Raw genomic sequence first — 21,798 nt, 5'->3', positions numbered from 1 at the left:
GTCGCCATTCCTGAGGTGTGTAGCCATGGACATTGCCTGTCTGAGTAACTCTGGGCATTGCTTAGCTTCGTTTGTTGCTGATACTGCCTGGAGAGATCATATGGTCACTAGCTTGTTTGTCATTGTTGTTCTGTGTGACTCTGAGAAAGGGTCTTCTGCCTCTTTCTTTCTTCTATTTCTCTTGAATATTACCATTTGTATTTCAAGTTGCAATTCTCCTGAACCAATTAGAGAGAGTTCTGATTTGGAGACTATCTCCAGAAATTCACTAACTTCCCATTTATCTTTCTTTTATCTCCATTCTATAGTATTTTTCAGCACTAATACTATTCTCCAGAAATGCATTCTAGGTGAGACCTTTTTTTTTTTTGAGACAGAGTTTCACTCTGTCACCCAGGCTGGAGTGCAGTGGGGCAATCTTGGCTCACTGCAACTTCCACCACCCGGGTTCAAGCGATTCTCCTGCCTCAGCCTCCTAAGTAGCTGGGATTACAGGCACTTGCCACTACACCCGGCTAATTTTTATATTTTTAGTAGAAACTGGGTTTTGCCATGTCTCTAGTCTCGAACTTCTGGCCTCTTGTGATCCGCCTGCCTTGACCTCCCAAAGTGCTGGGATTATAGGTGTGAGCCACCGCGCCTGGGCTGAGTAAGACCTTTTGTAGTCTCCATATTTGAGAAATAGTATGCTTTCCTTCGTACAAACACACTAACGTGTGACTTCTGGAGGGTGAGTCTGTCACAGTAAGTGACCAGACCACACTGAAATTCAGGTGCAAGAAGTCTACTGTGGTTTGAAGGTCTGTGTTCCCTCCAAATCTCATGTTTTGAAACAGAATCACCAACGTCACAGTGTTAAGAAATGGAGCTTTCCAGAGGTGATTAAGTCATGAGAGTAGAGCCCTCACGAGTGGCATTAGGCTTGACTGACCTACCAAAAAGCTTGATCAATTGCATTCAGCCCTTTTCCCCTTCTGCCCTCTGCCATGTGAGGTCACACCGTTCCTCCCTCCTGAGGATGCAACATTCATGAAAGTAAAGACTGGGTCCTCACCAGGCAACAAACCTGCTGGTGCCTTCATCTTGGACTTCTCAGCCTTCAGAACTGTAAGATATAGATTTCTGGGTTTTTTAATAAATAAATTACCCAATCTGTGGCATTTTGTTATAGCAGCACAGACTAAGACCGTGGTTCAGATAGGATACTTTTTTTTTTTATATACTTTAAGTTCTAGGGTACATGTGCATAACGTGCAGGTTTGTTACATATGTATACTTGTGCCATGTTGGTGTGCTGCACCCATCAACTCATCAGCACCCATCAATTCACCATTTATATCAGGTATAACTCCCAATGCAATCCCTCCCCCCCTCCCTTTTTTTTTTTTTTTTTTTTGAGATGACTTCTCGCTCTGTCACCTAGGCTGGAGTGCAGTGGCGTGATCTTGGCTCACTGCAACCTCCACCTCCCAGGTTCAAGTGATTCTCCTGCCTCAGCCTCCCAAGTACCTGGGATTACAGATATGTACCACCACACCTGGCTAATTTTTGTATTTTTAGTGGAGGTGGGGTTAAACCATGTTGGCCAGGCTTGTCTTGAACTCCTGACCTCAGTTGATCCACCTGCCTCAGCTTCCCAAAGTGCTGGGATTACAGCCATGAGCCACCATGCCCAGCCTACTTTTTAGTGAGGGGCTCTCTCAGGGATACAATGCCTTACACAGAATTCAAACTTTGACTCAACAACAAAAGCAAAAAATTCTGTGTGTCATTGGCTTTTGAGATTATTTGTAAAATGTAGACATTGCTGAACACCAAATGCCAAGAATAACATTTCTTCTAAATTCATCATGAGTGGCTTCTGGTAAAATAATGTGGCCTGTCAAAATCACCTTTAATATTACAATTCACAAATTATCAAATCTCTTATTTTTGTTTTTTGATATTTCATTGACTGCTTCCAAGCTTTTAGATAAGTTATAATTCTTCTGAAGATACAACTGCTTGTTTCTGTTTTCACTACTGTGTTATAGTTTGACTTATATGTTTAACAGTTAAATCTCAAGTTTTTTGGGGGCCGAGCCTGGTGACTCACATCCGTAATCCCAGTACTTCGGGAGCCCAAGGCGGGCAGATCACCTGGGGTTAGGAGTTTGAGACCAGCCTGGCCAACATGGTGATACCCCGTCTCTATTTAAAATACAAAAATTAGCCAGGCCTGGTGGCAAGTGCCTGTAATCCCAGCTACTTCGGAGGCTGAGGGAGGAGAATCACTTGAACCCAGGAGGCAGAGGTTGCAGTGAGCCGAGATCACGCCACTGCACTCCAGCCTGGGCAACAGAGCAAAATTCCCTCTCAAATAAATAAATTAATTAATTAATACAAAGGAAGTTTGTTTGGTATAATGTAAGTTAAAGTGTATTTTATATTGCTAGCATGAAGAAATAAATTTACAAGGGGTTTTACTTCTCCACAAAGCAGATAATTTGCATGTTTTGTAAACTGCTTAGCATGGTATAAATGTGATATAATTTAAGCCAGAGGAAAAAGATTTTTATCACTCCACTACTCCCTTGGAAAATATTTAAAACATGGTAATCATATTTCTAATTTCCCTTTGAAGATACTTTTGGATAGATTCCAGGAAAACGACCCTTTGTAAAACAGATGAATGTTTCATCTAAAAATTTGGTCCACTTATAAAAAGTTAACTACCAAACATGTTTAAGTGTCTATGTTAGTTACTGTGGTATATTCAGTAGAAGTTTCACGCTGAGAAAAACCATGACGTGCATAAGATGAATGCATTCATGGTGATTATGCTCTTCAGGAGCTAGAAAATAACTACTTAGGAAGATTATGCAGGAGAGTAATTGCTGTTTAATGGAGAAAAACTGGGGAAAATAATTATAAGAGTAAAGAAGACATTTCCTAACCATCTGTCATTTAAAAATCAGAAACGAAAAAAGGAAACATAGCATGTTTTTCAGAAAGACTTGGAAATAATGCCAAAAGGCAATACTCTGGTGGTGCACACACAAAAGAGCTCTCAGAAGAGTCTGAGATTACTATATAAAAACAGTCTAAACACCCAAGGTATATTTACTATTACAGTTAGCCACCTTTATTTAACATTTCTGTGTAGCCAAGAGGAGAGAACAAACCCAACTGAGATGTCCATCACTGGAACCAGGAAACAGCAATGGGAAAACATTTTTTCCCACTAGAAGAAAAAAAAGGTGACTATAGGGAAAAGTAGTCTTCTTTTTCTTTTTTCTTTTTTTCCCGAGATGGAGTTTCACTCTTGTTGCTCAGGCTGGAGTGCAATGGCACGATCTCGGCTCACCGCAACCTCTTCCTCCCAGGTTCAAGCAATTCTCCTGTCTCAGCCTCCCGAGTAGCTGGGATTATAGACATGCGCCACCACACCCAGCTTATTTTGTACTTTTAGTAGAGACAGCGTTTCTCCATGTTGGTCAGGCTGGCCTTGAACTCCCGACCTCAGGTGATCCACCCGCCTCGGTCTCCCAAAGTGCTAGGATTATAGGTGTGAGCCACCGTGCCCAGCTGAAAAGCAGTCTTGTATTTATCACTTTGAATTTTGTGTTTTGTTGAATGAATTGAAGAAATATTAGTAAGCTAATAAAAGACTATATTATTACAGGCTTTATTCCCATAACATTTTATTAGTGGTCTCTTCTGCTGAAGCAGGTGTTCTTTAGGCTATAGATAGGCTGGGCGCGTGGCTCACACCTGTAATCCCAGCACTGTGGGAGGCCGAGGCAGGTGGATCACTTGAGGTCAGGAGTTCAAGACCAGCCTGGCCAATATGGTGAAACCCCATCTTTACTAAAAATACAAAAATTAGCCGGGCAAGATGGTGCGTGCCTGTAATCCCAGCTACTCAGGAGGCTGAGGCAGGAGAATTGCTTGAACTCAGAAGGTGGAGGTTGCAGTGAGCCAAAATCACACCACTGCATTCTAGCCTGGGAGTTTGAGACCATTCTAGCCTTAGGAGTTTGAGACCAGCTCTGTCACTAGCCTGGGTAACAGAGCGAGACTCCACCCACCTCAAAATTAAAAAAAAAAAAAAAGGGCTATAGATATTAGCCCCTGAAATGTGCCTATCAGAGTCTCTAATCCTGACTTGGAGGAGCTGATGATCTGGATGTGGAGGAAGAAGCAACACCATGAATTATTCAGTGTGACTGGCTTGCTGTTGTTTAATAACACAGGAATTAATAACCAGACAAGACAATAATACAAGAGATGTGAGGCAGTATGTGATTAAGGGTGCAGCTGGAAGTGATCTCTCTCCTTTAAATTTCCAAACACTTTAGCTGTGTTCCTTATGACACTTTCCCCTTTCTCTCTGTTATTACTGTAATTTCTTGTTTTTTTCTCTTGACAATGGTGAACTACTGCAGGGCAATTCCACGTCTGGTTCGTCCTTGATTCCCTACACAGAGTCTAGCCTGGGCCCGCCTAGCACTGCTGCCAAGAAATATTTATTTCAATAAAATGAGGGACATAGGGGATAAGTATTAGGTGTGAAGAGTGGGGAGGGGAAGGGTGTTGCTTGCTATGAAGATTCTCACTTTGGGCAAAACTAGATTTTTTTTTTTTTTTTTTTTTCTGAAACAGGTTCTCACTCTGTTGCCCAGCCTCCCGAGTAGCTGGGACGTACCACCATGCCCAGCTAATTTGTGTGTGTGTGTGTGTGTGTGTGTGTATGTTTTTATAGAGACGATGGCTCACCATGTTGCCCATGCTGGTCTCAAACTCCTGAGTTCAAGCAATCCGCCCAACTTGGCCTCCCAGAGTGCTAGGATTACAGACCTGAGCCACTGAGCCCAGCCTGTATATATGTGTGTCTGTGTGTATATAAAAAATTATCTGGAAAGTTTTAAAAAAGATCCAGAAATACCCAGGCAGAGAGACGCTCACTGCAAGCTCCGCCTCCCAGGTTCACACCATTCTCCTGCCTCAGCCTCCTGAGTAGCTGGGACTACGGGCACCCACCACCACGCCTGGCTAACATTTTGTATTTTTAGTAGAGACGGGGTTTCACCACGTTAGCTAAGATGGTCTAGATCTCTTTAGCCTCCCAAAGTGCTGGGATTACAGGCATGAGCCACTGCGCCCAGCCATGAATTAATATTTATAAAGTATTTCAAACATGGTCTAGCACAAAGTAAGGACTCAATGAGTTCAACTTTTATTATTTTTTAAAAAGTATTCATCTGTATTGTAGCCCCTTGATCTAGATGAGAAAGTTGAGCTTAAACAGGTTAAGTCAAAGACTGCAATCTGGTCACTCACTGTTGGCTTGCCTGGTTTAAACAAATGTTTAAATGGATTGCAACCATTTGGAACCTGAGAGATTTCATATGCATATGAAGAATTCTGGCTTATTTGAGTTACAGGATAATCTCTTAGCACTGGGCCAGCATTCCTGCAAGGCACCCACTGGCTCTTGCTGACCAGTGGCTTCTCGTTGTAGATGGAGTCTCCACTCTCCAGTTCATCACCACCCCAGCATCCCTACTCTTGCATCGAACACTTTCCTCTATTTTGTACCACCTGCCTGGCCCTTATGGGCAACTCAAGGAAGACAGGAAAGAAGAGATAGAGGAAAAATGGATTCAACAAATGAAAGTGTTCTTTCTGATTATTGCTATGTATACAAACATTTTAATCATCAAAACATGCTTTATTTGATAGAAGGATCAAATCTGCCTTTGTCAACCAAGAGCCTATTTTAACCATTAAGACAACACACACGTTTGATTTGGAGGCATGTTCTCATTCAAAACCTTGCAAAATGTAATTTCTTCTTGTCTAGGAGATGCTGTCTCTCTTCAAGGAGAACCTTGAGAGAAATGTCTATGAATGTGTCTGTAGAATGAGGATAGGACAACAAACATATTTGGAAATAATTTTTCTTTCTTTTAAAAAAAATAGATACTTTTAAAAGAAAATGCTGATTTAAATTACATAGCTCTTTTTTCCATTCTTACTCATCATTATGGTTTCAATCAGTATTACATTTATTCCCCAGAGCTAGGATTGCTGTGTTTTTAGAAAGGGAGTCTGTTTGAAGGGACTCTATACTCTTGCAGTAATTAAAATCCTTTTAGGAATCTTTGACTTTGACTTACTGCTTTGTTTTAAATTATGGAAATTATTGAACTTCCCCATTCTATCCCAGGGAAGGCTGTAGTTGTTCTCATTTATAATGGCACAATATAAGTTTAAAGATAACTGTCTCCACATGAATGCATCTGCAAATCCATCTCCCTTCTCCCTTCTCCCATCCAGGTTAAGAAGCTCCACTGCGCTCTGTCCATTGCAAGTTGAGAAGTGAGGCCCCAGCTATCACATACAGTGAGTGAAGAAGCTGAGCTTCCCTCAAAGCCTGGGCCTCCACCTGCTGTATGATTTATTTTTTTTGAGATGGAATCTCACTCTGCTGCCCAGACTGGAGTGCAATGACACTACCTTGGCCCACTGCAACCTCCGCCTCCCAGGTTCAAGCGATTCTTCTGCCTCAGCCTCCTGAGTAGCTGGGATTACAGATGTGCCCCATCACACCTGGCTAATTTTTGTATTCTTAGTAGAGAAGGGTTTTCACCATGTTGGCCAGGTAGGTCTCGAATTCTTGACCTCCGGTAATCTGCCTGCCACGGCCTCTCAAAGTGCTGGGATTACAGGAGTGAGCGGCCGCACCCGGCCCTCTATTTGCTTTATATTTATCTTTCCAAACTCTCTTTCCCACTCTTCTTTTCAAATTTTGTTTCAAATTCATGATTTTGTTTTAGATAAGCTTCTTTTTTATTATTATTATTTTTCTTTTTTCTTTTTTTTTTGAGACGGAGTCTCCCTCTCTCCCCAGGCTGGAGGGCAATGGCGCAATCTCAGCTTACTGCAACCTCTGGCTCACTGCAACCTCCGCCTCCCAGGTTCAAGCAAATCTCCTGCTTCAGCCTCCCGAGTAGCTGGACTATAGGCATGCGCCACCATGCCCAGCTAATTTGTATTTTTAGTAGATATGGAGTTTCTCCATATTGGTCAGGCTGGTCTCAAACTCCCGACCTCAGGTGATCCTCCCGCCTTGGCCTCCCAAAGTGTTAGGATTACAGGCGTGAGCCACGGGCCAGGCCATAGGTAAGTTTGTTAAAGGAAATGCAGACTTCAATTACTTTCACCTTGGCTGTATATAAAAAGTTATCTGGGAAGCTTTAAAAAAGGTTCAGGAATACCCAGGCAGAGAGCAAAGGGAATTTGCTCCCTGTTCCCATAGAGACTTTAAATTGAAATTGCTTGGATCAGCCAGGCACAGTGGCTCATGCCTGTAATCCCAGCACTTCAGGAGGCCAAGGTGGGCAGATCATAAGGTCAGGCGTTCCAGACCAGCCTGTCCAACATGGTGAAACCCATCTCTACTGAAAATACAAAAATTAGCCGGGCCTGGTGGCACATGCCTGTAGTCCCAGCTACTTGGGAGGCTGAGGCAGAAGAATCACTTGAACCCAGGAGTGCAGTGAGCTGAGATCGTGCCCCTGCACTCCAGCCTAGGTGACAGAGCAAGATTGCATCTCAAAAAACGAAAAAAAAAAAAGAAAGAAAAAAATTACTTAGATCCTAAGAATGGGTATTTTTTTTAATTGTGGTAAAACAAACAACAACAAACCCACAATGTAAAATTTGCCATCTTAATCACTTTTAAGTGTAGAGTTTAGTAGTGTTAAGTAAATTTACATTGTGATGCAACAGATTTCCAGAACTTTTTCATCTTGCAAAGCTGAATCTCTACGCCTTTTCTTTTTTTTTTTTTTTTTGAGACAGAGTCTCACTCTGTTGCCCAGGCTGGAGTGCAGTGGTACGATCTCAGTTCACTGCAAACTCCGCCTCCCAGGTTCAAGCGATTCTCCTGCCTCAGCCTCCCAAGTAGCTGGGACTAAGGCGCCTGCCACCACGCCCAGCTACTTTTTGTATTTTTAGTAGAGATGGGGTTTCACCATATTGGCCAGGCTGGTCTTAAACACCTGATATTGTGATCCACCCACCTTGGCCTCCCAAAGTGCTGGGATTACAGGCGTGAGCCACTGCTCCCGGCCATCTACACCCATTAAACAACTCCTCACTTACCCTTCTCATCAGCTCCTGGCGACCACCATTCTACTTTTTGTTTCTATGAGTTTGACTACTTTAGATGCCTCATATAAGTGGAATCATACAGTATTTGTCTTTTGTGGCTTATGTCACGTAGCATAATGTCCTCAAGGCTCATCTATGTTGTAGCATGTGTTGGCATTTCCTTCCTTTTTAAGGCTGAATAATATTTCATGGTATGTACATAACACATTTTCTTTATCCGTTCATCTATCAGTGGGCATTTAGATTGTTTCCACATCTTAGCTATTGTGAATAACGCCATGGTGAACACTGGTGTGCAAATACTATATCTCTTTGAAATCCTGCTTTCAATTATTTTGGATATGTAGCTAGAAGTGGAATTGCTGGATCATATGGTAAGTATATTTTTAATTTTTTGAGGAACCTCCATTCTGTTTTCCATAGCAGCTGCATCATTTTACATTCCCACGAACTGCACAAGTGTTCCAAAGAGCATGGGTATTTTTAAAAGCTCGTTCAGTGGAAGCTTTCTGTTTATTATCTTTTGCTTTCCTTTTTTCTTCTCCATCATTGCCTTAACACAACCTATCTTGTTTGCCTGGACTAACCAATTGGTTTGATACATTTTCCTATATTTTCTTTCTTTTTCTTATTGGGGGCTATACAATTCGATTCTTTTATAATGGACTTTAAATTTTTTTACATGTATATTATTTAATAAAATGCTTTTTTCTTTTTTCCTTTTTTTTTTTTTTTTTGGAGCAGGGTCTCACTCTGTCACCCAGGCTGGAGTGCAGTGGTATGATCTCGGCCCACTGCAACCGCAGCCTCCTGGGTTCAAGCAATTATCATACCTCAACCTCTGGAGTAGCTGGGATTACAGGGGCACACCATCACCCCTGGCTAATTTTTATATTTTAGCAGAGACGGGGTTTCACCATGTTGACCAGGCTGGTCTCGAACTCCTGATCTCAGGTGATCCACCTGCCGTGGCCTTCCAAAATGTTGGAATTACAGGTGTGAGCCACCACGCCCGGCCACAAAATACTTTTTCTAACAAAATCGAAAGCTGTTTACTGTTTTTATCTTTTCTTAAACACATCGTGACATTTAAAGTATGCTTGAATAATTTGTTGTATAACTTCATCCCCCACTCCATCATAATAGTGTTTTCTGGAGGTTTAATTTAACATTCTTTTAAGCACCCTCACCCCATAATTTTTTTCACAATTGTTAAATTTTCTGACATAATTTATCAATTTGTGTGCTAAAATCTGTTTTCTGTGTACAAATGTATCTGAGTCACTTTTCCTCTTGCCACTTTCAAGAAGACCTGCTACAATACAAGGTATTATTCAAAATATGTAACAACCAGGGCCCTGGAATCAAACTGAGCTGACTAATCAGGATGCTCTCTTCCTGCAGGTGGAGTAGGGGGGAGGGGCTGTTGAAGGAGGATAGAAGGATTGTGGTGGGGGGGGAGCCGTGGAGAGATAGGGGAGGTGAGAGGGTGTTCTGGGAGAGATAACTGGCAGATACTTGGGCTTTGGGGTAACAGTATTTACTAGCAAGTAAGGAAGTGTTCAGGAGCTATATTAAAGGTATTTACCCCTAGGATAGCGTGGGCACTCACCAGCCAGAATAGGGCACTGGCCTATCAGAATGGGCACTGACTTTAAGCAGCCTCTTTGTTCACACCAGTGCTGCCATCCTTGGTGAGCATCAGCCACGGCCTGGAGAGAGAGAGAGAGAGAGAGAGAGAGAGAGAGAGAGAGAGAGAGAGAGACTATATGCAGTTTTTTGTTTGTTTGTTTGCTTTTTTCTTTTTCTCGAGATGGAGTCTCACTCTGTCACCCAGGCTGGAGTGCAGTGTCTCAATCTCGGTTCACTGCAACCTCCGCCTCCCAGGTTCAAGCGATTCTCCTGCCTCAGCCTCCCGAGTAGCTGGGATTACAGGTGCATGCCACCATGCCCGGCTAATTTTTGTATTTTTAGTAGAGGCAGGGTTTCACCATGTTAGCCAGGCTGGTCTCCAACTCCGGACCTTGTGATCTGCCGGCCTCTGCCTCCCAAAGTGCTGGGATTACAGGCATGAGTCACCGTGCCTGACCAGTTTTGTTGTTTTTGTTTTTTTTTTTTTTTTGTTTTTTTTTTTTTTAAAGATATTTACTGTTCTAGTGTGGAATATTGTCTGGAATGGAATGGTTTAAATATTACCATAGTGTAGTTTAAAATATAAAATAGGATTTGGAACCTTATTGTGATAAATTTCTGTATAGGATGTATGTGGTTGTCTCCCTCCGCCAAAGTAAGGAACCATTTTAAAGCATGTTGAGAAGGTATTTTTTGATATGAAAGGGTGACAGGCCTTTAAATCTTTCAGGGATACATATAAGCATCAGGATACAGCCTCTATGGAGAAGGTGTGTGCAGCACTCCAAGTTGCTAACATCAACTTCCTAACTTTCAGCCAGGGTTCTTTTACTGCATTTGGCATGGCTCTGATGAGACAGTGGAGAATTTCTGACAGTATAGCACACTACCTTCTGACAAATGGGGTTAAGCTGCCAAAAGTGACAATCAGGGATTCCATAAGAAATTCTGGTCATTAAATCGATTTTATATTATTACTTTTTTTTTTTTTTTTTTTTGAGACGGAGTCTCGCTCTGTCGCCCAGGCTGGAGTGCAGTGGCCGGATCTCAGCTCACTACAAGCTCCGTCTCCCGGGTTTACGCCATTCTCCTGCCTCAGCCTCCGGAGTAGCTGGGACTACAGGCGCCCGCCACCTCGCCCGGCTAGTTTTTTTGTATTTTTTAGTAGAGACGGGGTTTCACCGTATTAGCCAGGATGGTCTCGATCTCCTGACCTCGTGATCCGCCCGTCTCGGCCTCCCAAAGTGCTGGGATTACAGGCTTGAGCCACCGCGCCCGGCCACTTTTTTTTTTTTTTTGAGACGGAATCTCGCTTTGTCGCCCAGGCTGGAGTGCAGGGGCGCGATCTCGGCTCACTGCAAGCTCCGCCTCCCGGGTTTACGCCATTCTCCTGCCTCAGCCTCCCCAGTAGCTGGGACTACAGGCGCCCGCCACCATGCCCAAATAATTTTTTTTTATTTTTCTTTTTTTTAGTGGAGACAGGGTTTCACCGTGTTAGCCAGGATACTCTTGATCTCCTGACCTCGCGATCCGCCCGCCTTGGCCTCCCAAAGATTACAGGCCTGAGCCACTATGCCCGGCCTGTATTATTACTTTTTATTAGGTTGGTGCAAAAGTAATTGTGTTTTTTGCCATTACTTTTAATGGGAAAACCCGCAATTACTAATCTTCCGATTGTCACAGGACTTTAAAACCATATATTTCCCCTCAATTTTTTTCTCCCTTTGGTTTAATAGTTGTTAAGACATTTTTTCGTAATTAGCACAGTATGTTTGACTGTAGACAAGTTTATGATACTTCTAGGCTATAAATCTTTAGAATTCTGTGAATTTCAACATTTGAAGTGGTCCTTCAGTTATATTTACATATGTTGTAAACATGTAAATATATATATACACACACATATTTTTTATATATATTATATATTATATATATATTTTTTGAGACGGGGTCTCACTCTGTCACCCAGGCTGGAGGGCAGTGGCATGATCTCAGCTCACTGCAACCTCCACCTCCCCAGTTCAAGTGATTCTCCTGCCTTAGCCTCCCCAGTAGGTGGGACTACAGGCGCCCACCACCACACCCAGCTAATTTTTGTATTTTTAGTAGAGTTGGGGTTTCACCAACTCTTTCATGAGGGCACTGGTCTTTAACTCCTGACCTTGTGATCTGCCCACCTCGGCCTTCCAAAGTGCTGGGATTACAGGTGTGAGCCACCGTGCCCAGCCATGAATATACTTTTAGTTTAGGGAATCTTCCAAAATACAAAGCACTCCCAGTTAGGTATCAATGAGTTTGAATTATTGGTAAGAGTTTGAATTATTGACAAAATGTCAAAAATATTGTTTAATTTTACATAACAGTCTTATTAAATATATTTTTGTGGAAAAGAATGAAAGCTTGTTTTATTTTGCACCCACACTGCAGTAGTTCAGCAGTGTAGATACTGTTTTCCCTCAGCACCTTGAAGATACTACTTCACTGGCTTCTTTGTGGCATTTAATCTCTCAGTTGAGAAGACAGTTGCCTAATTGTCATTCCTTTCCCCCAATCTGTCTTTTATCTCTGATAGCCCTTAAGATTTTCTCGTTGTTCTTGATGTTTTAAAATTGTTCTGTAATGATTTGACTTTTTTTTTTTTTTTTTTTGAGACAGAGTCTCGCTCTGTCGCCGGGGCTGGAGTGCAGTGGCCGGATCTCAGCTCACTGCAAGCTCCGCCTCCCAGGTTTACGCCATCTTCCTGCCTCAGCCTCCCGAGTAGCTGGGACTACAGGCGCCCGCCACCTCGCCCGGCTAGTTTTTTGTATTTTTTAGTAGAGACGGGGTTTCACCATGTTAGCCAGGATGGTCTCGATCTCCTGACCTTGTGATCCGTCCGTCTCAGCCTCCCAAATTGCTGGGATTACAGGCTTGAGCCACCGCGCCTGGCCATGATTTGACTTCTTTATCCTTTTGGGTATGTAACACACTTTTGTAAAAATTCAACTTTCCCTTCATTTTCTTCTGGAATCCTTGCAATCTAACCTCAATACTCCTCCATGGTTCTCTCATGTTATTCTCGTCTTTGGTCATGATTGCGTGAATTCCTCCACTCCAATTCCAGTAATCCCCTTTTCAAAGGTATCCAGCCTAGAGTTCATTTTTTGCCATTGATTTTTAAATTTTAATGTCTATTTTTAAATTTCTACTTGTTTCTTTTTCAGATCTACCTCTTTCTTCTTCCATAATAGTTTTTTTTTTTTTGCTTCCTACTTTCTTGTCCTTTTTTAATGGAGGAAATATCTTTATCTCTTTAAGTATCATAAGCACATTTATTTTCAATTCCTTATCAAGCAGTTCCACAAAAGTATTATCATTATTATCATAATTATTACTATTGAGAAAGTCTTGCTTTGCAGCCCAGGCTGGAGTGCAGTGGCACCATCATGGCTCACTGCCGCTTCAATCTCCCGGGCTCAAGCCATCCTCCCACCTCAGCCTTCTGAGTAGTTGGAACTGCAGAAGTGAGCCACTACACATGGCTAATTTTTTTATTTTTAGGTTAAGGTTAAGGCCACACTGTGTTGCCCAGGCTGGTCTCAAACCCTTGACCTCTCAAAATGTTGAGATTACAGGGAAGAGCCACCATGCCAGGCCTAATTTTTTTTTTTTTTTTTTTTTTGGGAAGGAGTCTGGCTCTATTGCCCAGGCTGGAGTGCAGTGGCCGGATCTCAGCTCACTGCAAGCTCCGCCTCCCGGGTTTACGCCATTCTCCTGCCTCAGCCTCCCGAGTAGCTGGGACTACAGGCGCCCGCCACCTCGCCCGGCTAGTTTTTTGTATTTTTTAGTAGAGACGGGGTTTCACCATGTTAGCCAGGATGGTCTCGATCTCCTGACCTCGTGATCCGCCCGTCTCGGCCTCCCAAAGTGCTGGGATTACAGGCTTGAGCCACCGCGCCCGGCCGCCAGGCCTAATTTTATCTAGAGTGAATTCATACTCTTAACTGGGGAGGTGGAATTCATACTCTTTCTTATGTAAAATATTTTAATGTGGTTCTGAATTTTACTTTGCAGGAGGCTATTCTGAGCGGAAAGAGCTGTAGTCTTTTATCTATTTTCTCTTTCCTGTTCCCTCCATGCTCTTTTTCCTACCTGACAGTATTGCCTTTACCTCCACATAGCAGCCTGGGACCTCAGTTCAGAAGCAGAAACACGGCATTTTTTCGTGGTATTCCTGCCTTACTATGATATTGTAAATATCACAATATTTACAATACCACAATATCACATATTTACACTATCAAAATAAGGCAGGAATACCAAAAAATTAAACTCACATGTCAATTTGAGAAAAATTCATAGGACTATGACATGCATTAATTTGTCATTTAAAAAATCTTCCATTAAAATGTTATATTTTTTCTTTTGATTCCTTCACTACATTAGGCTCTGTCCCTGAATTCCTCTTTCCCGACTTCTGCTTCCGTAGCTTTAAGCCATGGGGTATCCAACTTTTTTTCAGGCTCCATCACAAGAGGGAGCCCTATCGCTAGTCCCCATCCTCAAAGCTCTCTGCGTGATGTTGTCTACTGCTACTCTTCACTACCCTGTGGGAGCCAAAACCCTGGGCGTATGAACAGAAGACAAGTAGGTATACAGCTGCAATTCAGCTCTCTTCACTGTGTAATTTTTGTTTGTTTCTGTGCCACGGAGGTATGTATGTTTTTGCATTCTGAACCAACTATATCATTTTTATTTCCCCTTCTTGTAAACTTTTTATTGCTATGTGTTTGGAATGAGGGTAGGGGCTGAAGGTGGGAGAAGGGGAGAGATTGATCAGAGAATGAGGCTGATGCACGTCTTAGGCAGTTATCAGTTGTGTCCTTCTGCTTATATTCAAGGTGCAAAAGTTTAGGCTGGGCGCAGTGGCTCACACCTGTAATCCCAGCACTTTGGGAGGCTGAGGCCAGTGGATCACCTGAGGTCAGGAGTTCAAGACCAGCCTGGCCAATGAAACCTGTCTCTACTAAAAATACAAAATTTAGCTGGGTGTGGTGGCACGTGCCTGTAACCCCAGCTACTAGGGAGGTTGAGGCAGAAGAATCACTTGACCCTGGGAGGAGGACATTGCAGTAAGCAAACATCGAATTGGCCTTAAAAAAAAAAAAGAAAGAAAGAAAAAAAAAGTTATGTTCATGTTTTATTTGGCAAGCTATTTCATACTTTTTAGTTTTTATTTCTTTGTTTTAATTTACCAATAAAGCAAAGGCAAACCATTTAATTTTTATTTCTGATTACAAAAGCAATAACTTTTTTTCTTTTTTCTTTTCTTTTCTTTTCTTTTTTTTTTTTTTTTTTTTGAGACGGAGTCTCGGTCTGTCGCCCAGGCTGGAGTGCAGTGGCCAGATCTCAGCTCACTGCAAGCTCCATCCCCTGGGTTTACGCCATTCTCCTGCCTCAGCCTCCCGAGTAGCTGGGACTACAGGCGCCTGCCACCTTGCCCAGCTACTTTTTTGTATTTTTTAGTAGAGACAGGGTTTCACCATATTAGCCAGGATGGTCTTGATCTCCTGACATCGTGATCCGCCCGTCTCGGCCTCCCAAAGTGCTGGGATTACAGGCTTGAGCCACCGTGCCCGGCCTTTTTTTTTTTTTTTTTTTTGAGATGGAGTCTCACTCTGTCGCCCAGGCTGGAGAACAGTGGCCAATCTCAGGTCACTGCAACCTCCGCTTCCCAGGGTCAAGTGATTCTCCTGCCTCAGCCTCCCGAGTAGCTGGAACTACAGGCGTGCATCACCATGTCCAGCTAATTTTTGTATTTTTAGTAGAGATGATGTTTCACCATGTTAGCCAGGATGGTCTCGAACTCCTGACCTCACGTGATGTGCCCACCTCAGCCTCCCAAAGTGCTGGATTACAGGCATGAGCCACTACTCCGACCACAATAACTCTTAATTATAGAAAATTATTAAAATTCAGGAAAGGGGAAATACTAGTTTGGAGAAGGGTGAGTGGGATGCTTTATGGATGCCTCCTCTTTGAAGATGTGCCTTGAAAGATGAGGATTTTAGCAGTAGGATTGTGAGGAAAGAAAAGATAGAAAGGCATTTTAAAGGGGGGAATGGAATCCAGATATGGAAATAAAAATATTCCACATGCTTCACAGGATATTGCTGGGTACATGGAGTAAGGGTGGATATGTAGATAAAGCTGGAAATGATTTGGGATGAGATTTTGCAGATCTTGAATGTAAAGGAGCTTGGCATTTATTCTCTAGGAAATGAAAATCCAAGTTCTTGGCCAGGCGCGGTGGCTCACACCTGTAATTTCAACACTTTGGGAGGCTGAGATGGGTGGATCACGTGAGGTCAGGAGTTCAAGACCAGCCTGGCCAATATAGCGAAACCCTGTCTCTACTAAAAATACAAAAATTAGCCAGGTGTGGTGGCAGGCGCCTGTAATCCCAGCTACTTAGAAGGCTGAGACAGGAGAATTGCATGAACTCTGGAGTCGGAGGTTGCAGTGAGCCGACATCGCTCCACTGCACTCCAGCCTCGGGGACAGAGTGAGACTCTATCTCAAAAAAAAAAAGAAAGAGAAGAAAAGAAAATCCAAGTCCACATTTGTCCTTTAAAAAAAATTCCTGTAAAGCTCTTTTTGTACCACAGCACAGAGAAGTACAATGTTACATTTGAGAAACACTATTTTGTTCATTTCCTGTGAGACAAGTTTGAATGTAAAATGGGAGGAAAAGCCTTGTGTTTTAGTTCCTTCCTGATTCCCCCTCAGCACTCCCCCAAAGGTAGGCAGGAGCTGGGGAGGAGAGGAGTTATGTATTCACTCTCCACAATTAAACACAAGTAAAAATCCACATCTATCCCCAATGGTAAAACAGTCACATGACCAGCACTTTAACTATAAACACAGAAAACGTTTTAAGTTGCTACAAGAGCAAATGTATAATCAAGAAAGATTCTTTGTAATGTTGTCTAAAACCTGAAAAGTCTATAGTTTTGGTTGGTTGCCCAGTAAATTGAAAGGACTTTTTTTTTTTTATCTTGGGTTCCGTTTTTCTTGGTCTAAGGCCCAATCTATTGCCAGTGGTGACTCAGAAGGGATGCCTGAAATAGTTCTTCTGAAATTATCTGTTTGTGTCTTATCATCCACGGGTGGCCAAGACTTTCTCATGCATCTATATATTTCACAAAAGCCTAGCACACTGTTCCCATGTTAAATGTTTGCTGAATTACAGAAAAGCATTTCAACTCATCTGTCAAATATGTGAGACCACAAATAGCATTTGGTGATGTGTCCATGGATGTGCAGTTAGAATTGTAAGGGCAAAGTAACCCAGAAGTTTCCTTTTCCCTTTTCCTTGACAGTTCACAGGAAGAACTGTCCAATGAACGCTATTCACTGATGAAGGAAAAGTTCTGGTAAAGAAATATTTTTTGAAAATATTAAGATAAAAGTAAAAGCACTTATTTTCAGAAAGTGATTATCATTAGCTAGAAAAATCGAATCACAAGGCTAGGCACGGTGGCTCACACCTGTAATCCCAGCACTCTGGGAGGCCGAGGCCAACATGGTGAAACCCTGTCTTTCCTAAAAATACAAAAATTAGCCAGGCGTGGTGGCAGACGCCTGTAGTCTCAGCTACTTGGGAGGCTGAGGCAGGAGAATCGCTTGAACCTGGGAGGCGGAGGTTGCAGTGAGCTGAGATCGTACCACTGCACCCCAGCCTGAGCAACAGAGCAAGACACCATCTCAAAATAAATAAGTAAATAAATAAATAATAATAGAATTACACATAAAATAGTGGTATCCAACTTATGGGACGAGAGAGTAACAGAAGCTGGATCCCTCCAGAAACCTAAACAAATGAAAAATAGATTAGCAAATATCATATACTATACTACACTACACTGTATTATGCTGTATTATAACATACCATAATACACTAGTGATGCTCAGACTAAAGGAGCCCACAGATTTTGAATATCAGCATCACGAGGTAGAGTGAGAGAAGATATGAGGGGTCTTCTCACTTGTTACTTCTGTCCCTCTCTCCATAGGCAGTCGTGGCTGAGAGGAAGGACTGACACCTTTGTGCTACCAGGGCACTTTGCAGAGGAGCTGTTAGTGGCCCTGTAGGAGTCTGCTGGCCATACACCTGAGTGTCAAATCAAGAGAGCATGAGATGTTGGACAGGAAAGGTCCAAGGCAAAATGGTTGCTAAAAACCATCACTGATCCTGACCCTAAAAGAAAAGGCCCTTTGTTCTTGGCATGCTTTTGCAGGAGTGTTTCAGTCTGTTTGGGCTGCTATAACACTGACTGGGTGATCTGCCCACCTCAGCCCCCCAAAGTGCTGGGATTACAGGCGTGAGCCACTGTGCTGGGCCTCGAGGTCAGTAGTTCAAGACCAGCCTGGCCAACATAGTGAAACCAATCTCCACTAAAAATACAAAAATTAGCCAGGCATGGTGGTGCATGGCTGTAATCCCAGCTACTGGTGAGGCTGAGGCAGGAGAATCGCTTGAACCCGGGAGGCAGCAGTTGCGGTGAGCCAAGATCGTGCCATTGCACTCCAGCCTGGGCAACAAGAGTGAAACTCCGTCGCAAATAAATAATAAGTAAATAAACAAAACGATGTGTTTCCTCATGGTTCTGGGGGCTGGAAAGTCTTTGATAAAGACACCGGAAGATGTGGTGTGGTGTCTACAGAGGGCCTGCCTTCTGCTTGGTGAGCAGCACCTCTCTGTGTCGTCACGTGGTGGAAGGGGAGAGGCAGCCCTCTGGGGCCTCTTTCTGAGGGCACTAATTCCATTCATGAGGTCTCCCCTCTTATGACCTAATAACCTCACCATGTGTCCAGAATTGGTGGGTTATTGGTCTTGCTGACTTCAAGAAGGAAGTCACAGACCCTTGCAGTGAGTGTTACAGTTCTTAAAGATGGTGTGTCCAGAGTTTGTTCCTTCAGATGTTCAGATGTGTCTGCAGCTTCTTCTTTCTGGTGGGTTCGTGGTCTCGCTGACAGGAGTGAAGCTGCAGACCTTCCCGGTGAGTATTACAGCTTTTAAAGGTGGCGCTTCTGGAGTTGTTCATTCCTCCTGGTGGGTGGGTTCATGGCCTTGCTGGCTTCAAAAGTGAAGCTGCAGACCTTCGTGGTGAGTGTTACAGCTCATAAATGCCGTGTGGACCCAAAGAGTGAGGAGCAACAAGATTTATTGCAAAGAGCAAAAGATCTAACCCTCCACTAGTGTGGAAAGGAACCCTAGCAGGTTGCCACTGCTAGCCGGGGGGCCTGCTTTTATTCCCTTATCTGACCCCTCCCACATCCTGCTGATTGGTCTGTTTTACAGAGAGTTGATTGGTCCATTTTGACAGAGTGCTGATTGGTGCATTTACAATCCCTTAGCTAGACATGAAGGTTCTCCAAGTCCCCACTAGACTCAGGACGTCAGCTGGCTTCACCCAGTGTATCCTGCACCGGGGCTGCAGGCCAAGCTGCCCACCAGTCCCGCGCAGTGCCCCCGCACTCCTCAGCCCTTGGGCGGTTGATGGGACTGAGCACCACAGAGTGGAGAATGGCGCTCGTAGGGGAGGCTCTCCAACCTCGCAGGAGCCCACGGCAGAGTGGGCGGCTGGGACATTGCAGGCTGCAGGTCCCGAGCACTGTCCCGCGGGGAGGCAGCTGAGGCCCCGCGAGAATTCAAGAGTGGTGCATGCGAGCCGGCAGTGCTGGGGGACCTGGCACAACCTCTGCAGCTGCTGGTTCGGGTGCTAAGCCCCCTCATTGCCTGGGGCCGGAGGTGCCGTCTGGTGGCTCCCAGTGCAGAGTGTGCCAAGCCCGTGCCCACGCCTCTCCCTCAGCACCTTCCCAGCAAGCAGAGGGAGTCAGCTCCGGCTCTTGCCTTGGCCAGCCCAGAGAGGGGCTTCCACAGTACAGTGTCGGGCTGAAGGGCTCCTCAAGCGCTGCCAGAGTGGATGCTGAGGCCGAGGAGTCGCGGAGAGTGAGGGCTGCTAGCACATTGCCACTTCTCACCAATGGGCCCACCTGCTAATGCCATCCATCAGCTTGAGGATTAGGTTTTTAATATACGAATTTTGAGGCACACAAACATTTTGATCATAGCAAGAAGGTAAATTGGTATTGCTCTAAACTAAGGAAACAGAGAGGACTCTGGGAAATGTTCCTCCCTCCCTGGGGCTCCTAAGCTTTTCAAATATTTTCATGATTGCCATATATCTCCCCTCAACCACTCTACAGCCCTGGATTAGACCATAGCATAAGCCATGATTTTCAATTTGCTTATAATCTGGTGTAGAGTTTCATTCATTCATTCAACATACATGCAGCGCCTACAATGTGCCATAAATATACTCCAGAAAGGCAGAATATTTGCCAAACAAATGGTGCAGCTACTGTATGCAGTGAAATTTGGGAAGCTGTCTCTGGGGGTGGGATAGCCTGGGAAGGCTTTATCAAAGAACTGGTGATTTGAAGTGGGACTTGTAAAATGGGTGGGATTTAAACTGGAGGAGGAGGAGGAGGTAATGCTGGAGATACAGAGGTGTGAGTGGAGGACATGAGGGAATTCAAACTGGAAAGGGAGGTTCCAGGCCGAGCGTGGTGGCTCATGCCTGTAATCCCAGCACTTTGGGAGGCCAAGGTGGGCAGATCACTTGAGGTCAGGAGTTCGAGACCAGCCTCGCCAACATGGTGAAACACTGTCTCTACTAAAAATGCAAAAATGGGCCGGGCGCGGTGGCTCACACCTGTAATCCCAGCACTTTGGGAGGCCGAGGAGGGCAGATCACGAGGTCAGGAGATCAAGACCATCCTGGCTAACACCGTGAAACCCTGTCTCTACTAAAAATACAAAAAAATTAGCCGGGCGTGGTGGTGGGGGCCTGTAGTCCCAACTACTTGGGAGGCTGAGGCAGGAGAATGGCATGAACCCGGGAGGCAGAGCTTTCAGTGAGCTGAGGTCATGCCATGGCACTCCAGCCTGGGCGACACAGCGAGACTCCATCTCAAAAAAAAAAAAAAAAAAATTAGCCAGGCCTAGTTGCAGGCGCCTGTAATCCCAGCTACTCGGGAGGCTGAGGCAGGAGAATCACTTGAACTGGGGAGGTGGAGGTTGCAGTGAGCCGAGATCATGCCACTGCACTCCAGTCTGGGTGACAGAGCAAGATTCTGCCTCAAACAAACGAACAACAACAACAAAACAAATTTATACTTTAAAAGGGTGAATGCTGCTATGTAAATTCTATCTCAATGTTTTTTAAAAAATTAGACATTTATTTATGATCCCTGAATGGAATTAAACTAAATGATAAAAAGTTTTCTTAAAATCAAGGTAGGAGTCACTTTTTAACCAAAGATTACATTCTTTTTTTTCTTTTTTAACTTTTATTTTAGGTTCAGGGGCACATTGTTCAGTTTTGTTATATAGGTAAACTCATGTCACGAGAATTTGGTGTCCAGAACATTTCATTACCCAGGTACGAAGCGTAGTACCTGATAGGTATTTTTAAAATATGAAACGCTTCATGAAATTGCATGTCATCCTTATGCAGGGGACATGCTGATCTTCTCTGCATCATTCCAATTTTAGTATATGTGCTGCTGAAACTAGCATGAAAAGTTACATTCTACAGTATATGTCAAATGAAAATTGCATCTGATCTATGAATATTACTCTGGAAAAATCCCTTGAATTGTCCAGGGTATAGTAATAGTCAGGATTAATATATTCTTTACCGGCCGGGCGCGGTGGCTCAAGCCTGTAATCCCAGCACTTTGGGAGGCCGAGGCGGGCGGATCACGAGGTCAGGAGATCAAGACCCTCCTGGCTAACACGGTGAAACCCCGTCTCTACTAAAAATACAAAAAAAAAAAAAAAAAAAAGCCGGACGCGGTGGCGGGCGCCTGTAGTCCCAGCTACTCGGAGGCTGAGGCGGGAGAATGGCGGGAACCCGGGAGGCGGAGCTTGCAGTGAGCCGAGATCCCGCCACTGCA

At 43.9% G+C, this 21,798-nt stretch overlaps 1 long non-coding RNA gene and 1 other non-coding gene across 2 annotated transcripts; one reads left to right on the top strand and one right to left on the bottom strand.

Annotated features, from left to right (window-relative positions):
* Positions 1–968: 968 nt before the first annotated feature.
* On the top strand, positions 969–18,419 carry LOC117095332. Its single transcript, XR_004441926.1, has 4 exons — positions 969–1,107; positions 6,322–6,387; positions 14,294–14,418; positions 17,847–18,419. It is a non-coding gene; the product is annotated as an uncharacterized LOC117095332 (long non-coding RNA).
* Positions 18,420–21,311: 2,892 nt separating this feature from the next.
* Positions 21,312–21,418, bottom strand: LOC117095581. The gene has a single exon (XR_004442098.1). It is a non-coding gene; the product is annotated as a U6 spliceosomal RNA (small nuclear RNA).
* Between the last annotated feature and the right edge of the window lie 380 nt (positions 21,419–21,798).

Source organism: Trachypithecus francoisi, unplaced genomic scaffold, assembly GCF_009764315.1.
Source record: "Trachypithecus francoisi isolate TF-2019V2 unplaced genomic scaffold, Tfra_2.0 Lachesis_group13, whole genome shotgun sequence".
Lineage (NCBI taxonomy): Eukaryota > Metazoa > Chordata > Mammalia > Primates > Cercopithecidae > Trachypithecus > Trachypithecus francoisi.
Note: the sequence above shows the minus strand (reverse complement) of the source record. Positions and strands in the feature narration are given on the sequence as shown.